General features: G+C 43.5%; 1 protein-coding gene across 1 annotated transcript in view; it reads left to right on the plus strand.

The window, feature by feature from the left end:
- The first annotated feature begins 2,712 nt into the window (after nucleotides 1-2,712).
- Nucleotides 2,713-8,889, plus strand: part of LOC135212110 (transmembrane and ubiquitin-like domain-containing protein 1) — an 83,397-nt gene continuing 77,220 nt past the window's right edge. Inside the window, exon 1 of the mRNA XM_064245504.1 lies at nucleotides 2,713-2,871. The gene's annotated coding sequence lies outside the window, so the exon portion shown is untranslated. The remainder of the gene's footprint in view (nucleotides 2,872-8,889) is intronic.

An 8,889-nucleotide genomic window follows, 5' to 3' on the forward strand; every position in this document is an offset into this window, starting at 1 on the left:
CGTAACAAATTAAGTCATTACGCTTCTTCATATAATATATTATATTATAATATATATATATATTATATATATATAATATATAATAGAACACACACCCCACACCACTTCATATTATAAATATAATATATTATATATGATATCTATATATATATAGATATATATGGATGGATATGGATGGATTGAGTGTTACGAATAGTAACGATTTATGATGTATGCGTATTACGAGTAAGTGAAATCCTTATTCAAATAAAAACATAGAATATAAATTTATTCGTGGCATTAAAAGTCCCCTAAATGGTGACATATGTAACGTCTCTTCATGTCATTTCCATCTGAAAGTGGTCCACCCCTCAAAAAAATCCAAATTTCAGCAGATTATCGTCATGTTATTTCATCTTAAAGTCCCTGGGTAATATCAGAGTTTATTCCAGAAGAACATTTAAGGTATCTTCCTTATTGCCACCGCTATCGTTTATTTACCAACTTAATTTTCGTGCAGCCAGATCCCAGAAATCCTTTTCGATATCCTCTCGGTTTTCTCGAACCTCTGTTATCCAAACATATGATTAAAGTGAGATGTGGAATTTTCAACATATTCATTTCAGGAATGTGTCCCTGGGTATCGAAAGGTCTGCGGAAGGTTCATTCCAGTAACTAAAAAGCAATAATAAGCATTTATAGTTGTCTAATTGTGTTTCAAAAAGACATAAAATTATCTTTTAGGAATTTTAACCCCCACTCGAATTGTTTTATAGTAGCACTGGGCATATATATATATAATATATCTCTATAATAATATCTATTATATAATAGATTATATAATTATATATGAAGAAGAATAATGACTTAATTTGTTACACTACTGTTTAGTTGGTAGCTCTGAAGTTTCCTATGGAATTGAAGATTTCTCGCTCCCGTAATCAAAATACGTATAGTACCCGAACGAAGACAATACTTGTTCTGATGTTGTTCAGTATTAGTTGATTGACAGCAATTTTAGCAGTAACTATCAACAGCTTTTGCTGGAATCAATAGAAAATGTTTTTATCAATTAACAAGGACATCTGTTCAGTATATGTGTGTGTGTGTTCAATTGCGTTTTCGTGTTTCCTCTTGGTTTTTATTTCTATAACACTACTAAACAGTTTCACCACTATATATAGGTTTGTACTTTTCAGAGGTACGGGACTCCTAAATGTGTGCACATTTTTTCCATATTTTTGCCTCAAACGTTTTGCGAAAAAAATTTAGGCGCTGAATCAAATACCGTTTTATAGGGCTTGTTTTTAATGTTATTCTAGTTAACAAATCTCAAATGCCATTTTCTGTGGCTTGTTTTAATATTATTCTACTTAAAGTAATAACAAGTATATCTGAGGCAACAAACGAGTAAGATCTACTGCTCGTCTTGATTACAATGCCAGCGGATACGAGAACTTGAAGTTCTTAATTTTAACAGAATAGCCAATTTTCGTATATTACGAACAACAGCATTTTCCCTCGCATGCCCTTGATGGCGAAGGATGTCAAATTTAAATTATTACTCATGTGGAGAAACCCCTACTACGCAGTTCACTTTGTACAGAAGTTGTGTAGGTCAGAAAAGTATGAATTTGTCCATAATAATGTTAGAATTCTTCTTTTGGGGGGAGTTTTGTGGGGCACCTTCTTTTAATGGCATATATTTCTGCCCAGTGCTACTATAAAATAATTCGAGTGGGGGTTAAAAGGAACAAAAGATAATTTTGTCTTTCTGAAACACAATTAGACGACTAAATGTTAAGTATTACTTTTTAGTTACTAGAATGAACCTTTCGTAAACCTTTCGACACGCAGGCATACATTCCTGAAATGAATATGATGAAATACACATCTCACTATAATTATGTCTGGATAACAGAGGTTCGAGAAAACCGACAGAATACCGAAAGGGATTTCTGGGATCTCACTGCAAGAAAATTAAGTTGGTAAATAAACGATAGCGGTGGCAACAAATATGATACTTTAGATGTTATTCTGGAACACTGATATTACCTAGGCACTTTAAGATGAAATAATGACGATAATCTGCTGAAAACATAAAAACCGATAAACCCCTTTCTTTCTTTAATAAGCATTTGGTAAGGATTGCCTTAACTTTCGTGAGACTCAAATCTTTGACTATTAACTTAAATTTCGTGTTAAATATCTCATTCATTCTCGTGTCAGCCAGCTCTGCTAATTTTCTCAGGACTGTAGTTTTTAGCAGCCTACTGTTTAGCCCACAGATCATGAGTATATAGTCATTCTTAAGGAACATAAAAAAACTTATCAACTTGCTCATACAGGAGGCAAGAGAAAATAGAACAAATTGAAGAACAAAATAGATGATCAGCGTGGAATGTAATAAATTTCAAAGGTGACTACGGCATATGTATTAGATTTATAGTATATGGGCAGGAAGGTGTAGACTGAATTAAGTTCAATTACGATTTCTCATGAACGTACAAATATTCATAGTTGACGTTAAGGCAGGTAGTATTATATACCTGTGGATATAGTACTCATTTCGCTCAGATTAACATATCTTTAATCAAGATTAATGACAATCTTTTTATGATTTTCCTTTAATTTTTGTTTACAAGTTGTTGGCATGTAAATCAAACGGTACTTGAGGGTTATTCGCATGCCACATCTCAACGATATATGTTAGGATCAAAGATATAATTGAGAGAGAGAGAGAGGGAGAGAATGTGACCAGGCTTTTTGACGTCACTGAAGGAGCGCTATTGTTCCGTACGAGGATTTAAAGAAGAAGACGACTAAGTGCCAGCAGCCAGTCTATTGTCGATTGTTATCATCGCGTAGGAAATTACATCAGTTATCATGCAGGTACTTTAGTCAAATCGACTATTAATTAACAGCATTTAACGATGAAATTGCTCACTAGTACATATTAGTTAGTAACTATCTATCTAATCTAGGCCATTATTAACCCAATCACATAGACTGACTAGGTATATCCTATGTCAGGGTCACAGACTCGAAACCCACAGGTTTTTCGATAGGTAGCCAGGCCATGATTACCCACTAACTAGTAGCTAGGTAGTAGCTCGTAGTACTACCATATTCTAGCCTGAAGGTTTTTTGGTTTTGGTTTTAGTTTTATTTCAGTTCAGTAGTCATTCGTAGAACGACAAAGTAGGCCAGCTTATCATGCCATACCTGGTCAGGCCTACTTAGCCTACTAGCCTATACTACCTAGCCTATGGCTTGCCTAGTCTGATTTTGTCAGCTGGTGAGGAGAGTTGAGCTTGTTACTATTTGCTGATTCGGGTGGAAATGGGGTAACTTTTCACATTAAATCCCACAAATTGTAGTGAACAACAGGAAAGTGGGGTTTCTGGGTTGGTGGGCAAACATAGTAACTAGGGTAAACAACCGCGTGGACTGGCCAACTCACCGACTACCACGGCTAGGCCACCATCTGAAAAAGTACTTTTAACACGTCCTAACACTGGACATGATCATCAGTCTTGAGTTGTTGGTGGTGATAACAGGAGCTCAAGACCTCTACTCTCGTTTCGAAGTATAGGTACCTAGTAGGGGGAAACACCAGCGACTACCAACCCTTATCATGGATAAGTGGATTATATACATTTTTTTTTTTTGCTTTTTTGTTTTTGCTAGCACTTTTCATTGATTTCAGTCTATATTAGTATTTTGAATTTCTTTAATAACCGTATGCCAGAAATAAATGTAACCTTTATTGTTTGCATGCTAAGAATGTCAAAATCATCGTTGCCACATTAGTGGAGGCTTCACACATACGCTGATTCATTATTATAAACTGTTTCCATGAATTCTGGTTGTCATAGTAATGCAATAATGATATAATTGCCTTAATATTTATGTATATACTATACTTCCAATACATAGCCTAATTTCACCAATTTCAACGTTTTGTGTGTAGTCTTATACCCAGTTTGGAGGATCTTACACATACCGAATAGCAACAGAGAGAGAGAGAGAGAGAGAAAGGAAGGCGAAGGAACGAAGAAGGAAAGGGGTGGCGGTGGAGGGGGGGGAGAGGGTAGGTGGAGATTTTTACGCGTGTTCGTATCCATTTTTGCATAATGGAGTTTTTGTCTCTTGGTACAAGGACAAGTGTCGTTATTCTTTACGATTAGTGATTCACGATACCCTTATAAATTACGGCACTGGGTGTAATGCACTATAGCAAAATCTCGTTCTGATACGAGTGTTCGTTACAGAAATAGGTATTGCCCAAAAACGTGCTTGCACTGTCTCTGAAACCCATAGTAGGTATGCTGCTTAGTTGTCAATCAAGTTTTTAGTAATCAAGTATTTTTTACAAGCTAGCTATTGAATAAATTTGTATTTTTCTCAATCAAAACATATGCCCCTCAATGGTAACTTTCCTCTTTTAACGACTTTCTGGTCATTGCAAATTCGGCCCCATAATTTCTTATGGTGCGAAAACAGACAGACAGAGGCCCAGGGACCGAAAACGATTGCGTCACACTACGGCCATAATCCGGCAGTAAAACATCTTCATATATCTAAAAGTAAATAATAAAGATATATATGCGCATTACGATTATAACAATTACATGAATAGCTGATAATCTGCATGAATAACTGGTAAACTGTTCTGCAAGAAAGTTGAGTAAAGCAATTATTTACAATAGGTACGAAAGCCAAGATGTCGTGACGTCATAATACAGGACTTAAATGAACGTTCTAATTCCAAAAAATAATTACTTAAATTTGAGTCAGAATCGAGTTACTTTTTCAATAACGAATATTTGTTCCGATACGTAATACAAACCATCGGTCCTTTAACAATAGGAAGGTAACTAGCGGCAGCTGGACGGTCGTAAGCTTCGAACAAGGGGAGAACGGTAGTTAAACTGCTTGTCCGATCGTGCGCGCGCCCGCGCGCCCGAGAGGTGAAGAATCACTTTTGCTTTCGGCCGCGGGTGTGAAGGACGTGTTCGTCATCGCTCTCTGCCCGCTTCATCGTCGTATGCTTTGTTTATATTGTGTTTTCTACTAATGGTTTGTTTGACTTGAAAATGAAACTGTAAGTACACTGTTTTCATTTTCATTACTTAATTATGAACCAACATGGAGCTATCGCCGTAGATGCGGCGATTTCCTCTCTTTTCATAAATTGAACCCTTGAATTATGTCTCGGTGCCGACGCTCGCGCCAAGTCATGTATTTGGGCGAAAGTGTGTAATTGAAAAATGTAAGTACTTTTGTTCCGATACGTAATACAAACCATCGGTCCTTTAACAATAGGAAGTAGCTAGCGGCAGCTGGAACGGTCGTAAGCTTCGAACAAGGGGATTCACGGTAGTTAACAATGCTTGTCCGACAGTCGCGCGCCGCGCGACTGGGAGGTAAACAAATCACTTTTGCTTTCGGCCGCGGGTGTGAAGGACGTGTTCGTCATCGCTCTCTGCCCGCTTCATCGTCGTATGCTTTGTTTATATTGTGTTTTCTACTAATGTTTGTTTGTTGACTTGAAAATGAAACTGTAAGTACACTGTTTTCATTTTCATTACTTAATTATGAACCAACATGGAGTTATCGCCGTAGATGCGGCGATTTCCTCTCTTTTCATGAATTGAACCCTTGAATTATGTCTCGGTGCTGAGGGCGGGCGCGCTCGCGCCGAGTCATGTATTGGGCGAAACAAAGTGTGTAATTGAAAAATGTAAGTACTCTTTTCATTATATTTTTGCCCTGTGCGTTCGTTACCGAGAGTGTGATTGCGCTCGGCACGAGCCTTTTAATTTTGTATAATAGAATGCAATGAAAGTGGATTCGCAATTGCAATTTGTTCCGATACGTAATACAAACCATCGGTCCTTTAACAATAGGAAGTAGCTAGCGGCAGCTGGAACGGTCGTAAGCTTCGAACAAGGGGAGAACGGTAGTTAACTGCTTGTCCGACAGTCGCGCGCCGCGCGATTGGGAGGTAAACAAATCACTTTTGCTTTCGGCCGCGGGGTGAAGAAGGACGTGTTCGTCATCGCTCTCTGCCCGCTTCATCGTCGTATGCTTTGTTTATATTGTGTTTTCTACTAATGGTTTGTTTGACTTGAAAATGAAACTGTAAGTACACTGTTTTCATTTTCCATTACTTAATTATGAACCCTTGAATTATGTCTCGTGCCGAGGGCGGGCGCGCTCGCGCCGATGTCAGTATTTGGGCGAAGGGTGTAATTGAAAAATGTAAGTACTTTTTTCATTATATTTTTGCCCTGTGCGTTCGTTACCGAGAGTGTGATTGCGCTCGGCACGAACTTTTAATTTTGTATAATAGAATGCAATGAAAGTGGATTCGCAATTGCAATATTCTTTTCATTTTCATTTATTGTTTGCATGAAATTTAATCTGGATCAATTTTCGTTCTTACCCGGGAATTGATCCTTACGATTTTTATGTGAAATGAATCGCAAGTGCAGTATTCTGTTTCATTTTCATATATATTTTATGATAGCATCATATTATTGGATCAAGTTTCCGTTCTTACCCGGGAATTGATCTTTTCTCCTTTAAGTTCTATGAAGTGAATCGCAAGGGCAGTATTCTGTTTCATTTTCATATTACTTTTCACTGCTGTGCGGGGGTGGGGGAAGCGAAGGTCTGCCGGGAAGTCGTCGGAAAGCTCTCCCGCGACTCCCTTGGTAGCCGATTCTTCGTCTTCCTTCCTGCCCCCCGCTCAGCTTCTTCATTGTATTTTGTATTTGGGGTCTTCCTTGCGTTCGGGGTGGGGCATGTCTTCCCCCCGTGCGTGAGGGAACCCCTCTTACTAATCTATCTATGTTACCGCAGGTGCTACATCCGTGGAGACGACCTTGGATGTAGATGTAGATCCTCACGAGGTTTGTACTCGTTGTCGGGGGCGAGAGTGCTCCCGCACGAGCCCTGTGTAACGTGTATGCATTCGTCAGAGGCGCAGTGGGTGCTGTACGAGGACACAAGAAGTCATCGGAAAAGTCCAGTGACTCCTTTGGTAACGGACGTCCAGTTGTACTCGGGGTCTTCCGTCCGCTCTGGGTGGGGTTCTCTCCCCCCAGGCGCGAGGAAGCCCCTCTAACTAACCCGACTGTTGCTTCCGCAGGTTTGCCATCAGCGAGGACGACCTGGAACAGGTGTGGGAGTCGCTGGGACTGCAGGGGTTGATTCAGCGGTTGGTCGGGGTCGGCAGTGGTCACTCATGATACTGGTAAACCACTACAACAACCACAATCTCGACACACATATGAGATGTCACCGCACCTGGTGTACACACCACATGTCATGTCGGTAACACCCACGGCTGCAATCCAGAACCAATTCCTGCCGTGCCAATCAGGACGGGGCCACCGCCACCTGGGTTCTTTGTATTGCCGACCCCGGACTGCCGCTGCCCAAAGAGTACCCCCCTGGACCTGCCGCCAGTGCCGAGGATGACGGTAGCTGCCGACAGGACGCCTGTCTCTCCTGTGGTACCTGCCGTGCCTGCCGTACCTGTTGCTGTCCCAGCCGCTCTATTCCCTTTCAGATCAGGTGCCTGCTGCTCATTCACTTTCAGATGTTCCTGCTGTTCCTGGACCTGTTCCTGTTGTTCCTGCTGTTGGTGATGCTGTCACAGTCTCAGGTCTTTCCGACAGGTGCAGTCGGGCCCTGTTGCTTCGGCAACTGCCCCGGCTCCCTCCTGGATGGAAGACCTGACGTCTGTCCTGCGGAGCCTGGCGAAGAAGAAGAGGAAAGAGGAAGAAGGTGTCGTCGTCGTCTTCGTCGTCTTCTTCGTCGTCCGCTGCCTCTCCTTCCCCTTCGACTTCTAAGGCCAAACAGCCGAAGAAGAAGAAGGTTGCCTCCTTCCCCCCTAAGAAGACTCCTTCGGGATCTTCTAAGGGCCCGGCTCGCTCAGGCGAGCTGGGGAGCTCTTCTGCTGGTCCTCCTGTTCCTTCGGGAACGGGGCCCGTCGCTTCTTCTGCAAAGAAGAAGTCGACGGGGACCAGAGGGCACCAGCCTCGGCTGGTGCGTCCTCACCTGGTGCTAGCGGGTCTGCCGCTAAACCAGGTTCCGTCTCGGCCGCTTCTCGTTCGCGAGAAGCACCGAGTGGACGCTCTTCCAAGAAGACCGTCCAGCCAAAGTTTTGACGCCCGAGCTCGCTCGCCGTCAAGACAGCGGCGCGGAGCAGAGAACTGGCGAGGCGATGAGTCGTGCACCAACAACTCTCGCCAGGCCAGTGGACGATCTCGCAGCGATCAACTGGCTGCTCGGGCTAACGTGACGGTCGCTGATCAGCCACGGGTTGAGGCGAGGAAGGAGTCCCCGCGGCCGCCGGTACCAGCCACGGCTGGTACCAGCGACTTGACGCGGCGAGAGGACGCTGGCCGGTCTCGACGCGACACAGAGCCTAGCAGGTCACCCGTCCGCCGCTCCCGATGACCGGGCGGAGACGGTGACCAGCGCAGCTCGCCTGACGCTAGAGATCGGTCTCGACGTTCTCAGCCGAGCCAATCGCCCCAGGCGAGCGGTAAGGCTAGGCCTGCTGCTCGACCGTCACCGCGGGTTGACGATCAGCAGCAGCCCTCCACGCACGCTGGTCCTGCCAGCGAGCGAGGGGGGAGCGTCAGGTCTGCCTCTCCCATAACGGGTTGAGGCGAGGAAGGGGTCCCCGCGGCCGTCGGTACCAGCCACGGCTGGTACCAGCGGCTCGACGCGCCGAGAGGACGCTCGCCGGTCTCACCGTGACAGCGAGCCTAGCAGGTCACCTGACGCCGCTCCCATCGGGACCGGGCGGAGACGGTAACCAGCAACAGCTCGCCTGACGCTAGAGATCAGCGTCGACGTTCTCAGCCAAGCCTCTCGCCTCAGGCGAGC

This window comes from Macrobrachium nipponense, chromosome 40 (assembly GCF_015104395.2).
Source record: "Macrobrachium nipponense isolate FS-2020 chromosome 40, ASM1510439v2, whole genome shotgun sequence".
Taxonomy (NCBI): Eukaryota; Metazoa; Arthropoda; class Malacostraca; order Decapoda; family Palaemonidae; genus Macrobrachium; species Macrobrachium nipponense.